The following is a 20,067-nucleotide window of genomic DNA, read 5'->3' on the forward strand; positions in this document are numbered from 1 at the left end:
CTTCTTTTGCATAATATTTGCTAAAAGACTGGACACTGTCAGGTTAGTGTGCTGTGACCATTGCCTCATTGTTTCCTGGTCCCATCTCTGCCAGCAACCATTGCTTTTGTGATTCGTTTGTCTTTCATTTCTTTTTGGGAAGGGACTGACTTTTGTTAGGTTGGTACAAGCCGAAATCTCCTGCTACCAAAATCTGAATAAATAATAATAGTGTCTAATTATATCAAATATTTGAACTTATCTTTGAATAAGTGTAATTTATCAATGAACTTATCTTTGAATAAGTTCTACTTATCTTTGAATCATGCAGCTAAAACTTCTGGTGCTGTTTTCCTGCTCACAAAATAGTTGTTCTGGTTCTACAATGAAGGCCAAAGAGCTAGACTGTGAAGAGTGCAACAAAGAACTGAAAAACATTCACCATCTGTCATTTGAAACACTTCCAAGAAATATAGCAGTGGAATGAAAAAAAATCAAACAGTAAAAGCAGTAAGTAGTGATTGCTTATTGATTCACTTGCAAAATATAATGCAAACAAATTCCTTTAAATGGAAAATTTTGTTTTATGAGTACACTACTAAAGTGAGGTACTATACTGCATACAAATTTTACCACCTGATATGACAACTGTGACATGACATTGGAGATACCAGCTACCACTTCTGCTATGACTGGTGCTGCAGTAGAACCCTGTTATTCATATCCATTCATTATTTACCATTACCTAGTGGATATTAAGGGAATCTTGTGTGTCAGGATTTCAAAGCATTTTACAAACATTACCAAATCAAGCATACACAAGTGTTTTATTGTTTCTGATCAGTGTAATTCAACAGATAGCCCACGAACTGAACCTACCACGCAGTACATTTCCATATGTTTGCTCTTCTTTCTCAGAGAGGATGGGAAAGGCTGTCTGACTAGCAATTTTCAAACACTTAAACACTCCTTCCTGCATTTGCAGCCCAAAGCAGACCTGGCATCTGCTGCTCTGCTCCTTTTCCCCTTACCTTGGTGACAGCAGCAACCTTTGTGGCGGCCTTCTCCCCATCCCACAGTAGCATTCCATCTGTGAAAGCAGTGGAGGTTGCATTCATTCACCTTCTGCTGCTGGAAGAAAAAAGTAAATTTTTTGTATGGGATGGAGAGAGCAGGTCCTTGTGCATATTTGACAAGCTATGGCTTCCTGAAGAATGAAGGCTGAGTGTACAGATTTGCCTGCAAGATAACAGAGGAGTCTTCATCAGAGCTAACACTAGAACTCAGGTCCAGAAGACAACCTGCCTTTGAGGAGGAACATTTCTTTGTAAAGGAATTAAAAAAAAATACCCAGCTAGCAAGAGCAGAGAAAGAAAAGAAAGAACACCTTCTTTCTGATGGAATGTGTGTGAAAGGATATTTAAAAAAAGGAAAATTCTTGAACTCAGCTAATTAGATATAAAAATTAAGGTATGAAGTCACACAAATTTCTATGAACTTAGAGATCAAAATGAAGATCAGAATTAGACCTTAAGAAACACTATAACCTTAACTTATGGTACATAACATCCTAATTTTCAAAAGCGTTGCAACAAAATTACATCTATTATGTTGCCTGGGACTTCCTGGGACTTTGGCAATTTTGAAAAGATTTTCCAGAGTACTTATATGACTGATGCATTTAAATTAAATTGTGAGCAATTTGTGTTCCTGTATAATTTTGTGAATCTGTTCCACTGAAATCTTGTTTACAGTGAACCTTGGTATGGCTAACTTTTACATGCCTGCCTTTCCTCCAAAATGTATACATTATGTGCTTACTGGTGCAAAGGAGCCTGAGCACCTCAGATGACTGCAGAACAGTTACCATACTGCACTGGATTGCTGAGCAAAAGAGCTAAACTGAAGGTTCCCGAGATCCTTGCCTTGCCAGAAAGTAGGCATCTAAGTCAGGGTTGCAGGAAAGCATTGCCTGGCCATTTCTGGAGTGTGGTACCTAAGCTGGCCATTTAAAAAAAAGAATGGCAGGAGTTAGAGATTTTTATTATTTTAAAGGAAAGGTAAAAGATACCATGCTTATGCTCTTTTTACAGTACTTACTGCCCTAAGGTTTAGCATGTCTGCCAAGAACATGGGGACCTACAGTCAACTCTGGCTCCTTCCTTTAGGAATTTGTTAACACGGAATAAAAAACGATGACAGGTTCTTGGCATTGTGAGTGAGCACAGATAGTTAAATGCAAAGAAAGATGCGAGAATAAGGAACATGATTTTATGTCTCTTAAGCAGTTAAAGAAATCTGGGGGTTTGTACTACAATTTTGGATCTCTTATCCTGACCCTGCATTCCAGTGAGTTGCCTTTGCTTACATAAGACCGGTGAAGTCCCATGGAATCAGCAGGGCATGGGATCCATGAGCTTAGTTGTTCTGTGGTTCTGAACACAGTTTGAAAGAGCTCATCCTTGCTCCTACATTTCCTCTCCTCCGCAGCTTGCTGTTTCTGTCTCTAGTCAGGGAGCTTGGACGCTTGTAAAACAATCTTAGTCCAAGCTCCCTGGCTGGAGACAGAAATAATTGCAAGAGAGGAAAGAATTAAGACATAGATGCCAGTGGAAGCAGAAATGGAGACAGAAGCTGATGGGATTAGGGAAGCTCCTGGCTCTGTAATGATGTGGCAAAGGCAGCAGTTCCCATTGCTACAATATTATTGTCCGATAGTTTCCCATTTATAACAACCAGGTTTTATTTCTCTATCACATTGCAAACCATTAACTGCTTGGGCTCAAAATTTCCTGCCTAAGACTGACTAATAAAAATCTTCATTCCAGTAACAAGGCTAAAGAGAACGATGTGGTTTTGTCTTTTTTAAAAAGTCTGACAATGATTTGAGAAGTTCTACTGTCTTAATACTTTGGTGCAGTGTTCCTGAAATTTGGTATGTTGTTGATCTTTATGTCTGCTCACAGTTGGTCAACCTACAGACTTTTGAAGAACTGCCACTCTGCCAATATTACCAGAGACGTGCCTACGATTCTTAGCCAAAGTTCCCAAAGACTCTCCTTTGGGCATCTCTGGCCCAAGCTGAGAATAACTTTTCTGAAGTGGTAGTTCTTACCTAACTAGGGTGAGCTGGTTTTGAGCAAGGTTTGCTGTTGTCAACTGTCATGTGCTTTCACCCTTATACTCTCAAAATTCATGCTTGGACTGTATGAAAGAGGACATACACTGAATCAAGTGTTGATAGATCAAGAGTAGAAATCGGAAAGTGGTGTAGGAAGGGAACAGAACGAAACAAATGGTGTGCAGGGGAACAACTAGGCCAGTTGAGCTTGTGAGGTGAAAGAGGAGGGGAAACTGAGACTCTGTTGAGTGATGGAGCAACACAGAATGCACCAGCAGTACCTGGGAAGTCTGGCTGGTTCTCTAGGAAGACTAGAACTAGATGATAAAAAGCAAAGCTAAGAGAATGGCCTAGAAACAAGGGATCACAGTTGGACAAACAATTCTTCAGTGACATACAAGTTTTCAAACATTCAAAGGTATCTTCTATGCTATGTATGGGATGTGTAGCTCTTACTTTATCAGTGGTAGGGATGTTTTGTTACTGAAAGTGTTTCTTCAACTCCTTGGTGTGGTGAGAAACAAAATCAGGATAATCATTGCTGTAACCTAATCCAGACTCATTCTGCAAGGACCGATGGGATCCTTAGGAAGCCATTATCACCTCTTGCCTGTCAGTCATCCTAGAGTTCTCCAAGTGTTGTTACACAACCACTCTTGGCATACAGTTCATAGGATCCCAAAGGCTGACTATTCTTGCAGTAAATGGTAGAGAATAAGCAATCAGATGTGGGAGGCAGTGCTGTAAAGGAAAGAGAAAGAGGGAAAAACTGGACTGCTCTGATGGGGCAACCTTAGAGAATTACTTTTGCTTTCTGTCTCTGTCACATAATTAGATACTGTGCAAGTACCTTAAACTAGGCTTCTCTTACCTTACATGAACATCAATTTTGTATTTGTTTTCTGGATACTGGACTTGAAACACTGGAGTTTCATTTGAGAGAGCGCTCATAGCAACCTCTGAAGTTACAAATGCACTTTGAATTTAATGAAGTCAGTATTATGCTGCTTACACTGAAAAATCACATCATAAGTGTCTCAAACGGAGTACTCAAAAGTAGTAAGTACTTTTGACCTTAGTGTCTCTGTGTGTTTCATAGTCAGTAAAAGAAAGAGAGTAATATCTCTAATCTCATTTGTGAAAATAAATGTTTGGGAAGTATTCAGTTCCTGTACTGATGTGTATTATGGAAGAAGCTCTGCGAAGGTTAATAATTCAGAGCAGGAGTTGAATTGTGTACAATAAATTGGGCATAGGCTACACTGCAGAATGAGAAGAAAGCAGTTTATTGGAGAATCGGTCATTAAAGGAGGCCAGTGCATTACAGGCACTGGGTGAGTACCAGCTTTGTAACTTCAGTGTTCTTTTAATGCAGTTTTTATGTTTAGTATCTGCAGCAGTAGTCTGCAGTACTTCTAGCAGGATTAAGCTTAGGGCTTTAGAAGATGATATTTAGAATCTAATTTTTAAACTGTAGGATAATTTCAGGTTATAGAAATTAAGGGAGATAATTTCATAATCTGTTTTACTGTGTAGAGAATGCTGTTTTACACTGTAGAATCAGTTTCTGAAATTCTTCTTATCTCTATACATACTTTATAATTTTGCGATCAGTGCAGAAAACCAAAGGTATTTCTCTCTCTTAAAAATAAGTTTCTGACAATTTTCTTAGTTTTAACTACAGAGACTAGTGAGGAAGAGGAATTTACATAGGTAAGTGAGAAAAAGTTAAGCAGCCACAGAGCAAAGGAGCATTTTTGGTTCTGTTTTTCTTACTCTTTTACTCTTGTTACTTAAAAATCTCTATTTGTATAGCTCCAATAATGACCAGACACTTCAGGGAAAGGTTTGGTGCTTTTTTACATCCTCTGTAAGCATTCTTCAGCAGAATCAGGCAACACCACGACTGACATTTATATTATTAGTCTGCTAAAATCATGTAAAATTAAGCAATAACAAATGAAGTTAAAAATCTTTCAGGACTAATGGGGAAAAACCACAATAAAAATATTCATCACCTTTGAAAGCCAACGTGAAGTGTTGGTTTGGGGTAGATGTATACACTTTTCCTGGGCATATATGAAAGGAATCATAGCTGTTTGGGGCAGCTCTTTAAGCAGACTGTGTTTCACTGATCGCAGGGTTGGCCAGAGCAGCCGGACAGGAAGGGGTGCCATAAAACCATATGAGACATCTACAGGAAATCTAAGTGAAAACCGTTTTTTTTTAAAAAGGGGTGAAAACAATACGGTTAAATAAACCACACTTCCAAGAATCAAAGAGAAGACAGTCAAAGACCTTGATCTTAGCTGGCTGCAACAAGGGAGTGAATTACGAAAACTTTAAACCTTTTCTGGCGCAACAATATCACTGCCAATCAACAAAAGGGAGAAACAGCACATGTAATCAAGGAACATTAAGCATGTCAAAGGATTATGCACATTGAGAGGGATGACTATAAAAGAAGTCCTTCTGATTCTCTAGTAGATTTCTAGGTGGAATGATAAAGTTTCCAACTTTGATGGCTCATTTATGATACTGATGCAGTTAGCCCAGATTTCTCCTGGTCTACCCCATCAGGCTTGAGTAGTCTCCCTCACAGTTATTCCACCATCATTTGCCACATCTTGGCTTACTCTAAAGGGAAGGATGAAGCGGCACATTTCTCTGCCCAATCCGGCTTCAATTTAAAGGCCTTGCAGATTATGTGTCTCCCTGCCTTTGCTTCTAGGAGATGAGTTTATCCCAAACCATTTGACGGCTTTTGTCCAATTAAGAAAGAAAAATATTTCTGGCTTTAGAAATAATCACTTTGGAATAGAACAGGTACAGAACTGTTCACCACCATGTAGTTCTGCACAGAAACATAACTTTGTTGGCTTAAATGACAGTTTGTAAAAATGACATTGCTTACTCAGATCCTGATTCTGCAGATAGCTCTGAGTGAATGGATACCTGTTCCTTTGAATAAAAATCAAGATTGTCATAGATATGGATGATTTTGGATGCCCCCTCCTTTCTTTTTTGGTGTCTCACGGATAGATTTTCAGAAAGCAGGGATAAATACCTTTGAAAAACGGATCACCTTTAAAGGCCTTGCACACAAAGTTAGTAGCTGATAGTGAAGATTCTGAAAAAGTTATCAGGTTTTCTGCTGTGAAGGAAGGCAGAAGACCCGTTTCCTCCTCAGATGCATTATGTGGCTTGCTTTTACTACTGGACTTTTCTACTACCACTTCTGCTGGTATGAGGAACAAGAAGTACGCTTGCCAGGAGGGTGCTGATCTGGGTGCTCTGCTCGAGTCACCCAGAATCTACAAAACCCCTACCTGTTCCACTCAGTGGATGTGGGCAGACAGAACAGCACGAACACTAGCCTGCTGTGATCTCGACACTCATTCAGTATTTTGTTTGTAAGTAAGCGTTTAGCTAAGTGTGGACACAGGCCAAGCTTCAGAGCTTTCTGGAGGAAGAAAGCTGGTGCCCATTCAGCACCTGCGTGGGCTGAGTCTTCCCTAGGCAGAGAAGAACGTGCCACCGCGGAGGTGCCGTGCCACAGGGAGCTCAGGCTCTGCTCTTCCAGTCCGGACACATGGATCCAGCTGCTAGGGCCAGGGATAAAGAAGGACATTTCAATCTGTGTCACCTCTGCTCCTTGCCTAACTTTAGCGTATAAATGCTGCCAACAGCTTGCACTAAATTTACAGCAAAAAGTGCTTCTCCCCCAACCACGATTAAGCAAAATATTTGGGTAAATTGACCTGAGCTTTTTACCAAGGTAATAAGTATTTCCTGAGAGAACATACTGAGTAAGAGGATGGTATCGATCTTAGTATAACATGCTCAATTGTTACATATTGTGATTTTAAAAATAAATAAGTAAAAGGAAATTTGAAATTGTCCTTATAAAAATAAGAACAAATCACCACTGGCTGTTTGAAAAATGAGCTAGGGGAATGTGACAAAATACAGGGAATAAGACTAAGCAGTGAGTGGCAAGCCAATGGAGAGGAGTTTGACTGTGAGGAACAGTTGCTGAGCATGTAAATAAAATTATAGAGGATTAGAGATGGAGTGAGAAAGAAAATAAATATACACAAAGACAGCATGAATAGCTGCATGCCAGCATGCAGTCAAAATAGTATGAATTTATCACACATTTCAGACAAGCCATTCCTCAAATGTCAGGAAAAAATAGGGCTCTAATGGATGTTGAACACGTATGTAGCCCACCAACCTCCCTAAGTCAGGATGATCTGCACTCAAACCATAAGATACAGATCTAACAGATATCTTAAAAACCTAGGATGACAGAGATTCTACACTTCCCTAGGCAATCTACATCAGTGCTTGGGATCTTCCTGTTAAAAAACCCTCCCTAAGATCTAGCTTAAATCTTCTTTGCAACAGTTGAAGCTTTCTACATTTTATTCTTTATTCTCATGGCCTAGTGAACAATTTTTCTTCCTTCTTTGATGCTACCTTTTACATATGGGAAGTTTTTACTCTAAATTAAAGATCTGTAATGCTTTTGATGTTTCTTATAGGTCATATTTTTTGACATTTTTCATACTTAGAGATTTCTTCTGGATCATTTTTCTTGAAATGCAGTGCCAAAACCTGGCCAGTTTTCCAGCTAAGGATTTACTGGAGTTGAGCTGAACAGAAATATTCCTTTGTATTCATGTTTATACTTCACCGCTTGATGCTTTTGGTTTTCTGGAGCAGTATGACATTTCTGACTCTTGCTCTGCTTGTCATCCACTATATCCCCAAGAAACTTTTCTGCAGAACTTCTGTCTAGCAAATCATAAGCATTTCATAAGAACTTGTGGCCTTTCGTGCTTGACTGAAAGGCAGCGCAACCCAGAACCATGTTCACAGCAGAAACCAGTATGCAAAAATTCCAAGAACAGCATAACAGTGATCCTACCTCTGCTTTATCTTCTCAGCCTAAGAGCTCCCTGAACTGCAGGCCACCATGTTTTACAGCTACAAATGGACTTTTCCGCATCCACTTATCCATCACTTTTAGAACTCATTTGTACTTTTAGTTTCCAAAGTATTCTGTGGCAATGAGGCCCACAATTTAGTTATGTATGATATTAAGATTCATTAATGTTTAACTCACTGCCCGATAATTTCATTGAGGGTCTGATAGTTTTTGTGAGGTTAGAAATAATTAATAAGCATTCCCTATTCATCTTATTTGAACCATTTACAATGTCATAGACTTTTATCATATCCCTCTCTATTATCTTGCCTCCAAGCATGGAAAGTCTTGGTCCTTTTTCTCCTCCCTTGTGCAGAAGCTGTTGTTCATCTCAGTGACTGACTCTCCTTTGTAGTATTTTTTTTAATTCTATAACACCTCTTTTGGGAACATATAATCAGAACTGTATCAAGTGTTCAAAAGGAGGACAGAGATGAGTTGACATAGTGACATAATAGGATTTTCTGTTTCGTTCTCTCTTTTCCTAGTAATTTCTAACATTCTCTTTATTGCTTTTTTTTTCCCCACCTCCAGTGGTTCCAGACCTCTTTCTGAAAGATAATAGATAACCATCGTTTGAGACAGCTGTTAGGTATTGATAATTAGGGTATTTTTACCTCACGTGCATGGCATTATTCTTGTCACGATTTAATTTGGTTGTTTTTATTGAAAAGTCCTTCAGTATTTTGAGATCCCTGCGTATTCCTTTTCAGTCAGTTTTATGTTTGTCTAGCATGCATAATACTTCATCACCTGAAAATTCTGTCCTTTCGCAATTCACTCCTTTTCCTCATGGTTATGACTGCTTTAAACACCAAAGATTCTACCTCCGATTCTTAGGGGGTCTCCACTGGTAGTTTCTCATTGTAAAACCTGATTATTTAACCTTATTCTTAATTTTATATCTTATGTATGACAGTGTAACTTATTTAAGTGCCTTTGATAACAGTATCTATGAAAAACATACCAGGTGATATTTATCTTACTTCCTTCAGAGATCTCTGATAAGATAAGGTATGACTCCCCAGCAGAAGTTCTGCTGACTTGTTGTCAGTATGTTATATTTACCCATATATCTACAAGTATAATATTTAATTATGTAGAAAGAAAACTGATTGAATATATAAATCAGATTTATGGGCCAGTATTACCCAGAATTTCTCTTGGAGCCTGTTTTAAGCTTGGTGTCACACTTGCGAGTGTCCAGACCTCTGGCCCTAAGAGGCTAATTTAAACCACAGGTTATGTACCGCAGTAGCACTGCTCAGAAATTCCATGTTTGAATTTCTTTACAACTATGGGATGACTACCAACTTGTCCTTGTAATTTAATACAGTTAATTTTATTGTTTTGTTCTAAAACCTCTTATAATAGTTCGAATTGAGACAGTTCCTCAGACTCATCACTCGTAAAGAATGGCATTAAGAAGTGCCCTGACCTCCTCTTCAGTCAAAACTGATGCAAAGAATTAATTTAGCTTTTTCTGATATAGTTTATCTTTCTTGAGTGCTGCTTGTGATCACTGATCAGTCGCACAGATGGTCTGGTGAGCTGCTTCTTTTCAGTGTGGTTAAGACGGCTTTGAACATTTAGCTAGGACTTCTTCAAAATAGTGTTTTTTGGCCTTATGTCTGATTTTACATGTAAATTCATAGAGCTTCTCCTTCTGTTTTTTTCCTCTTTTGGACATGACTATGTTTTTTTTGGAACTTATTTCTATATTTTACTGTCTTTCTTTGCGGTGTAATCACACTAGTGTTTCAGTTTTAAATGCTTTTGATATCTTCATATTTGACGGTATTCATTGACTCTTGGCCTATAACATGATGTTTTTAGAAAGTCTCCAATCCAATGTAAATTTTACCTGCTTCTTTCAAATTTTCCTTTTCTTCTCAAAATGTGAATGTTACTATCGAAGTCTCATCTCATTTTGTCCATAACCTTTACCATCTCACACCTTTACCATCTCTAACATTTACCTATGAATGCCTGCTTCCTGATTGCGGGGGATCTTTATCGCATGACAGCAAATAATTGAAGTCTCTCATTATTATAATTTTCTACTTCACTATTTTCTTTAGCAGTTTGTGATAACTGTCAACATTCTAGTAATCCGATACTGTTGCTCTAATATTATACTTCTCCTATTTAGGAATATAATTCACAGAGATTCATGTACACACACACTCTGGTAGCATCTTTACCTTATTCCACTGTATGATTTTTTTAATTATTAATGCCTGCGTGCCACCCACACAGTGTCTATTCTTCCCTGAGAGCAGAATTTCACATTTCCAAACTTGAAATATGTCGGGTTTTTGTAGACTTCTTTTTGTAGACTATTCTTTGAATTCATCAAAATAATTTTAAATTCTCATGCTGGCCTTCTGTGTGCTTGCAGATCCTTCAGCTTGAAATCATCTACAAATTTAACAAACATACCAAGTTATGAATGAACATACTTAATGCTATTGGACCAGGATAGAGTCTTAATATAATTTTCTAGTTTGGCAGTAAACCATTGATAAATTCTCTTTGCATGTGGTTTTCTAGTCACATTAGCTTGCTTATGAATGAGAATCCCACATAAGAAAACATCAAAAGCCTTCCTGAAATCCTGCTAGATTCCACTTCTCTTTTTCTTAAGGCTTATTACTCATTAAGAAGGAAATTAGATGACTTGTCATGATTTGTACTTGGGAGGTATATGTTGGCTTTTACATATCCCCTTTATCTTCTAAATGCTTAATAACAGTGTCTTCCATTACTTGCTTCAGTATTTGGGGGGACTGAAGGCAAACTGTCAGGTTTGTTAAATCCTCAGCTTGTCTTTTTCCTCTTCTTTCAATACAAATAGCGCATTTACCCTATTCCAATGTTTGTATCTTATAATACAGGATAAGTTAACGTCAATGCTGAATTAATCAAATCCAACTATTCTTTTGGTGTGTAACAGTCCAGGGCTACTACAATCCTCTATGGGCTACAGCTTATTCCTTTGCACATAACTACCTGAATTCAGTAGCTGTCTGGGACCCAGTCTATGCTACGTACTCTGTGTGACAGTAAACACTGGGAGACACAACATGTTCACCAGACTAGTGATAAGACCACATTCACTTTGTTTTCAGAACTATTCTCTAATATCTATACTGCTTAATACAATATAATTATTAACTGTGCAGTAGTTCAAGGAGATGTATTATAAGTGAAGCAAATGACCTTACCTGGGAGGCAGTTGGCATGGTGCTTGGACAATATATTTTGAGTGGCCAATTAAATATCACATCCTAAGTTATTTTTGAGGAAGTATCAGAAAAGCGTGCCAAGCTGATGAAAGAAAAAAATGTTGATTTGCACACCAACCTTTTCTTTAACACATTAAAAAAAAAGTAAATGTTGTGGGGTAAGAACAGTTTGAGCAAGAGTCATTATGCACTCCTTCATGGACAAAATAGCCTCTGACAAAATACCCTCTGCCAATCTCAGTTCAGTTAAGTTTCATTAGCATAAATTTCATTCACACAGGTACTGTCAAAATGTGAAAGAGAGCCCCAGTAGGTCAGTGTCAGAGCAGACCAGTCCTGCTCATTACCGGGATTCATTCTCTGTTTGAGGTTTGATTCCTTGAGACTATTTGTCATTGCTGTCTAATTTCAACTTGAACGGAGGCTGCTGAAATATGTTGCTACTGACTTGACTGCCCACTTCTTTTATTGCCGAATGCTATTTCTGTCATCACTTCTTAATCTTCTGATTCCTGATTTTTTAGAGTATATCTTTCTTATGCATTCACGGATTTTGGACACTGAAATAGGGACAGCTTTGTGTCAATCTTTTCTGTCACATTTGTTGTACAGTCTCTTTTGTCCAGATTTGTGTTGGGCTTTGTACCTCCCAATTTGTACTTTTAGTTTATTGTCATTGACCTTATTTTAATGAAAGTGTCCTTTATTTTGGACTTCTAGTCCAAATTAGGCATGCCATGTACTGCTATCCAAGAAGCAAATCTAACTTGCAGTGCAAATGCAAGCTGCATTTAGCTTTAACGTGGCAATCAACTGTCTATCTGAATAAATCTCTCATCTCTTTTTGCTCTTCTACAGTTTTAGACTCACTTCCTAAGGAAGCAAGATTTACTCTCTTGCACATTCTGTCAGTCTGAGTCTTGCAATAGCTTTGGAAACTTCTTGAAAATTTCAACCAATTTTGACAGAGCGCTCAAGGTCTCAGTGTTACAACACTCCCACAAGCTGAGCAGAGCCAGGCAGAGTGCAGCAACCCAATCAGTCTCCCAGCAAGGGCAGAGCTGCATCACAGTTCATTTCTACAGATATGCTCTCTCCTAGACACATGCAGACTAGCTTATCAGCTGCCTATCACCGGTATTCATTAGGCCATGCACCGTTTCATTTTTCTTTCAGTTCATCATGTGATTCATCATTTGTAGTCCTTCTTTATATGAAACAGCATTTTTATGCTGATTGGGTTAGCTGTATTTAACTAATTTATGTATTGTATTTCTACAATTTGTTGTTCTTAGGATTTTGGACATTCCTGAAATTCAGCTTTCTTATTTTTTTGGTTTGCATGGTTTCTCCTCAGACATCTCGAAGTACTTGTATATGTTCCTTGATTTTGAGTAATATCTTGCAAGTGTGCTAATGAAATCAGAATTTCTCAAACAACATTTAAAAGTTTGCTATTGTCCTGCAATATATGACTTGATTTACATACAGACACATGCACATGTATAAATAACCTTATGAAAACAGTTGCTTCCTTTTTAAATAGAAATAATCTTACTGTTTCTGGATTTGCTAAGCACCGTTGCTCTGATGAGACCCAGGGCCTGGATGCTTCTATTTATACTTCCTGTGTGCTCTTGCTGCAAATGCTAAGAAAATGGTCAGCAAACAGGAAAATCTCATTACAAGTCATAAAAGCACAGGAAACTTGGCTTAATGAATTCTACTGCTTGTTCTTTCTTTCTTGACTTCCTACTTCTTCCTCCTCTTTTCTGTTTACTTCTTGCTGTCAGTCTTGCCTGCATTATTTTTAGACTATTGCATCTTATTACCTCCTTTCATTCTAAACCTTTTCTATGCCTTTCCCAATTCTTTCTCCCCTCTTCTCATGAATCTGCCTCATTCTCACTTTACTTCTCCGACATTCCTCCCAGATATATTTCTCTCATTCTCCTGTTTCTTTAAAATACCTCCCCCATGCTGCTGCTTCCTACCCCTTCCCACTCTATATCCATACAACTGCATGTGTTCATACACGGGCATACATATGCACATACAGAGAAACATATGCCCTTGTCCAATTTTCTCCAGTACTTTCCCCTCACCAGCGCATTTCAAGATATGCTTAGCTCTTTTCCACTGAAAAGACTAGGAATTCTTCTATCTTCTCTTCCCTCCTCTCTCTTCTGTCTTCGACAGTCTGCATCCTTTGCCACCGCCTACAGAAGGAAGAGACGGCTGGCAATGCTTTACACTGATTTTAAACTTCACTGGATTCATAAATAGGAATAGTTTTCATATACACTACATGGTACAGAGCATGATCATCTTGTGAATCAGCATGCTAGACCAGGTCTGCATTCGGCCTCAAACTGCTTATTCAGATGCATTCTCCTCCGTTTCCTAGTGTACATCACAAATATAATTAAACCCTTAAAATATATATGTCTCAGTTAAATGATTTCTAAAAGCATGCGTCTCATTGTGTTGCATATCTGTTTGTATTTTGTATTAATCAGATTAATCAGGGATGAGAACATGAATTAAATTAACTTCATGTTCATTCTACAGGAAGACTGTACAGGGGAAAAAAATCACTGGACTGGATGAAAACTGAATGTGGTAAGAAGATGTAAGTTATATAATACTGTAAGCAAGTCTTTCATGTTTCCTAATATATTTGATTATATTCATTCTTTTGTTAAATATTGTATCTGTACTGTGAGAAACATAACGTTTTACCCAGCTAGGTAGGTAACGGTAAACTAAAAGGGAACAAAAAGTGAGAAGAGTCCTTACACAGAATGATGCCTTTCTTAAAGAAAGCTATGCAAGACAAATTATTTTAAAGTTGCAAATCATGCTGTTCCTGCTAGTGACCCATGAGGAGGAAAGGAGAATACTGGAACTTGGCCAGCTGAGCTTAAGTTCCCAATGGCACAAGTGCCCAAGTCCCAGTCAAAACTACCCAAGCTATGTCTTCATTGCAGTTAAGACTTTTTTTTCCTTAGTCCTTGTAAGAGAGGGTTACTGACCACACTGATCTGATGATTCAGAATGCCTTCTTGGTGTGTTACAATGGTCGCTTCTTGTCACCGGCAGTTTGCCAAAGCTTTTCTTCTCAGTTGTTTCTAGCTACACAGACTTTTTCAAAAAAAAGCATTTACTCTGTATGCCATCTAACTCTCCTGCCAGAAACCACTGTCAGAAGAAGGTGCAGCACTGAAATGGGAAATCTGGATTCCAGTTCCCATGCAGCCTTGCTGAAGACTGAACCACCAGCTCATGATTTTGACAAAAGTGCTGTAATCATGAGCTAAATACTTCTAGGGCAGAAAATTTTTCTTGCCTCCATCTGAAGCTGTGTCACTGTGCAACCAGGAATCAAAGCTGAAGGGTATAAAGGGGAAAAAACCAGACTAGGTTGAATCTGTGATCCAATTATGACAACGATCTCCTAGGGGAGAGATGCATTGCAAATTGTTCCCTTTGCTAAACTTTACAGTAGTGCACCAGAAAACACAGAAGGGAATTAGACCTCATGAGAAGTCTAATTAATTATGAGTTTTACTAACTTTGTAAATAAATGACTTCTTATGGGTAAGGTAATACACATAGCAGTTTATTTTTATCCCAAAAGGGTAATGAAGCTTTGTGTTAACTGGGGAACAGAGCATGAAGATGCAGCTGCTTGTTAGACTGGAATACATATTGACTAAGATTCCAAATTATTCTAGCCCAGGGATCTTCCGTAAGATACTGTCAAGGCTACGGTATAAGGATAGTGTAAACATCGCAATTATGCAAATGTAAATATGATGCAAATATAATTGAATTTAATTTTAAGATTCCACCAAAACCACAAGGCATATAAATATACACAGCTTAAAACTGTGAATATAGTAAGCAAGTTGTATTGGGCTATAAAATGGCACGAGGAGAACGAGTTCACATCATTTCATTTGTAGTGCATAGGAAACTTTTAATGTACTTTTTTGCAGTGACTGACCTACGAAAAACAACTTAGAGTTGTCTAAGCGATCCCACGTTTCTCTGAAAGTCAACATGTCTGTGCTCTAAAGACTTGTTTATTCATTTCCCATTTAAGCATCATTGAATATAAATAAATAAACAGCACTGGGAATTGCAACCAGAACTCAGTATTGTTTTTCCCCTTCCCCAAGTTAATCGCATTCTCAATAGAATCAGCCTGTCTTTGTTAATCTGTCTTTAGCCCTCCAGCTCTTGCATTCCTGATTGAACTGTGCCTTGTGCTTAACAAAAGGGGTCTCTAACTTGTAGTTTAGGATTTAGAAATCAAGGTCTTCTGCTTCCTTGGTGAGTGTTCTACCCATCTGGCCATCACGGACACAGAGACTCTAACAAAGGAGACTTAATGTGCCTGAAGCAGTCTGAATTGCTCTCAGACTTCTATGTCTAAAATTTGTTTAATCTGGAGTTTATGAATGTACAGTCATCACGGGATGCTTTCAGTGAGAACACTAGGTGAAGCCACATCCAATCAGTAAGATAAACTAAGAGCGATGCATTAAGAAATGCTGGAATATCTGTATCTGCAGTGAAACACTTTATGCCTGAGTTGTGACACCGCTTGATTAGCACACATTACCTGCGAGATCCTTCCAGAGTTTATGCAACTTTGCCTTCATCTCTGCAAAACTGAACTCTGCTCAGCGCAGCATCACACCATTAATTCACTCCAATTTAGAATTATTTTCTCCTAGGAAAAGCTACTGTGAAGCCAGGTGCTTCATCCAAAATGCATCCCAAACACAGAAAAAAATGTCAGTGGTCACAGCGTATGAGGAAAAGTTTTACTAATCAAATCTTACAGCTCTTAGACGTATAAACAGATGGCAAGGCATCTCAGCAGGTGTTACTACCAGCCCTTTGGCAGAACAAAACCTCTCAGTGGACACTAAACCTACTATCACAACTATTTGAGATGATGCTTTGACATCCTCTACCAAAAAATACCTCCCTTGCTGGAATACTTGATTATACATTTTGGAAGCACAATCCAGTAACTACGAGAAACTGTTCTGAATTTTGGATTTCTCAAAGCCATTAACCACAACAGAGAAACAATTAAAAAAGAATTTGGTCATCAAGTTGTAACAGAACTCTCAGTTCAAAACATCTCACCAGTTCCATGTCATCTAAAAGACAATGAATAAATAAAGATGCTGTTTCAAAGCCTGCTGGTTATGCTGAGAACATTAGCCAGAGAAGAAAAGCTAAACTCAAAAAAACTCCCCTAATAATGTATTTCATGCCTAGAATTTACATGAAATGGATCAAAAGGATTTTCATCCTTATCTTTGTTACATGGAAGAGCACCCTGCACTTTTCAACACTGTATGTGGTTTAGCTGTGAATTTCGATGTTCACTAGATATAAGCTAATTATGGATTGTGTGAAGAATTACTTCTTATTGTTTTAAAAAGATCTGTCTTTTATTTTCATTGACTCTTTTCTTATCTATGTAAGACAAAAAGAAAGTTTACCCAGTTTTTGCCCCACCGTTTTTATTCAATAAGTTTTATTATAAGGTATTTACAGATTCCAATTATCATTCATATTTAAGGGAGGAATATTCCATTTTTCCAAGTCAGGCAACATCATCTGCTTGCTCTTCATTTACACAATGAAACTCAAATTGGATCTTAGTTCCAGTTTATCCTGTTGGATAAACAACTGCAGCAGTGTGTTGTGAAGTGAGCTTTACCGGGATCTTTGTCACCTTGATCCGGAGTTCTCATACACAATGGCCAGTCACTGGCTGAAAGGACTCCCCTCTGCAGTTATCCTCCTGAAGGCATCTTCTGCTAGGTCGGGTGGAACTACCTGAGCTGAGCTGGCAACTTTTGTCTGTACCAGAGACGCTTTGCACATGACTGGCCATCTGACTGGTCAAAGTTTGGGTGCATTTGCTTGCCCACATCACTAATTGGTTACATTGTAAGCTACACGGCAAGTTAAACACAACAATATACAGATAGGGTCTTCCACCCACAAACAAGTTACAAGGTCAAGTAAATTACTGAGATTCATACATGCATGCAACACTGCCCATTATTTCTTGTCTTCCTTAAGAGTGGAACACAAAAGTTATGAAAATGCACTTAAGATAGAATAAGATTTCAGCTGCTATTTGGCCATCCTCCAAAAACAAGCATTCCCCTCCCCCACAATAAATTAAACAATAGAGTACTTAATTTAGTTGGAATTACTAAAACTGGAAGAGGGGGAAGGCAGAAGGGCAAATTTTGCTTAACCCATCTCATTGTCTTTTATGATGAAATGAGTGGCTCTGTGGATGAGAGAAAAGCAGAGGGTGTCATTCACCTGGATTTTTGCTAGGGTTTCCACATGGGCTCTCATGGCATCCCTCTAGCCAAATCCAAATGTAACTGGGTGGGAAGACTACAAGGTAGGTATGTATGGTGTAGAACTGGGTGGGCTGTCAGGGTCAAAAGGGCTGCAGTCAGCAGTTTGAAATCTTACTGGCAGCTAGTTATGGGCGGTATTCCTCAAGCAGCAATATTGGGGTGTATGCTGTTTGACATACTCAGTGACCTGGATGATGAGCTGGAACGCACCCTCAGCACGTGCATGATGTGAAACTAGGGGAGCGGCTGATGGTTTTTTTGCTGTCAGTTTTATTCTACTAATAGATGTATCTTACTCTCTCAGCAAGGAGTTGTGCCTCTCTAGTCCTGTGTGTGTGAGGGAGCACAGAGACAGCCCTGGGGCTTGCGGTATTCGTTTTTGCCTGATTTTGGCAAACTGCAGATCATTTCCTTCAGTTGTAAATGGGGTGTCTAGAGCCTTGTGTTGTCTCGTTTTAAATGTACTAAATCACGGCATTGTTACAATAGCAATTCAGTAAGAACTCCACAGAATACCATTTATAACAAATATAGATCAGTATTTTTATGGAGTAGCACAAATATAATACTCCCTGAAGTCTTCTTGGTGGTGACTCACAAAATTTGACACCCCCCCATTGGGACTGTGAATGAATCCAAAGACCCAGTGAATGCTAACATTTGTAGGTCCTTAACGAAGCTAATATGATCAAAGATGGATGTCACCGATGGTGTCAGCTGCTAACAGGGAGGAAGCATTTTTGTTAAATGTAAAGCTCCATGTGAAGTGCATCACCGTTGAGTTAAGCGGAGTAACAGTAAAGATTCTGTAAGCACAGGCAGTAAAAAGGATAAGCTGAGGGCAGATGTGTTTTCCTCACCCTGAATCTCTGCTCATTTGGTGGCAGGGGAAATAAGTATGAAGAGGTTTCCTACAGTTAAGTGTTTTCAAAATCACAAGTGCACAACGCGGGCAGGGAAAGGAGGACAGGGTTGCCATATTGAGGAGACCTTGGACAAGCTGGAGAATGGGCTGAGAGGACAAAGTCTTGCACCCAGGACAAAAAAAAACCCATGCAATGCTACAGGCTGGGGACTGACTAATGAGGTAGCAGCTCTGCAAAAAGGGACTTCTGGATCCCAATGAAAAAGTTGAATGAGGGTCAGCACTGCACCTCTGAGGTAACGAAGACTAACCACATACCATGCCACAGTAAGAAGTGTATAGCCAGCAGGCGAAGGGAAATTATTATTCTCCTCTATTTGGCATTTGTGAGGCCACATCTGGAATACTGTGGCCAGTTTGGGCTCCCAGGTATGCAGGAGATACTCAGAAGCTGAAGAGTATCCAGAAGAAGGTAACCAAGATGGTTCCAGGGCCTGGAGCATATGACATAAGGAGAGGCTGAAGGAACTCAGTTTCTTTATCTTGAAGAAGAGAACATTGAGAGAGGGTATAATCCCTACGCTTCACTAAGTGGGAGGTTATTAAGAAGGTGGAACTATACTTTTTTTTTGGAGGTGAACAGGAAAAGGACAAGAGGGAATGGCCATAAGCTGCAAAAAGAGAAATTTTGATTGGATAGAAGGAGAAAATATTCACAGTGAGAGTGGCTAAACACAGAAGAAGAAGCCCGAAGAAGTTACGAAATTTCCACTCTTGGAGATTTTCAAGACTTGACAGGGCAAGGCTATGAGTAACCTGATTAGACTTTGCAAATAGCCCTGCTCTGAGCACGAAGCTGGGCGAGATGACCTCCAGCCTAAATTGCTCTATAATTTTATAGGGGTTTTGACCTATATCTAAAATTGTGCATGTGATATGTAAGAAACCACAATTTTTCTGAAGATGAAGAGGAATTAATATAGAACTTGCAGAAGTAGCGCTAATAAGCTTTTGCTTTGTCTGTTGTGTTTGACCCTTGCACTTAGGAGATGACATTTATAAGCTGATATCAAGGTAACTCAATATTCGAGAGATGACTATTACACTAAAATATTCTACAGTGAGCTGGACCTCAGCAAAGGACTATGGCATGCTGAAAAATGCCTCACTGGGGTGCTGAATTGAGGAACGCTGTTGCCACTGATTTGGGCAGGCACTCTTGCTCTCCAACACTTGATTCCATGCAGTGGTTCACCTGCACTGGATTCCTTTTCTCGCTGTTTAAATCTTTAAGCGTTGTCCCCATGAATGAGCTGGATCTTGAGAAATTTTATTGGATTTTATCAGTAAAGTTCAAGGAAGAGGTGGAGAAACTACTACTGGATAGTTTGAAGACACCATGCTTTGCCAAGACTCTTCTGAGGCAGGAGTGGACTTTTGGATGATTA

Source organism: Nipponia nippon, unplaced genomic scaffold (genome assembly GCF_047370975.1).
Source record: "Nipponia nippon isolate SJK-2023a ecotype South Korea unplaced genomic scaffold, ASM4737097v1 scaffold_3, whole genome shotgun sequence".
NCBI lineage: Eukaryota > Metazoa > Chordata > Aves > Pelecaniformes > Threskiornithidae > Nipponia > Nipponia nippon.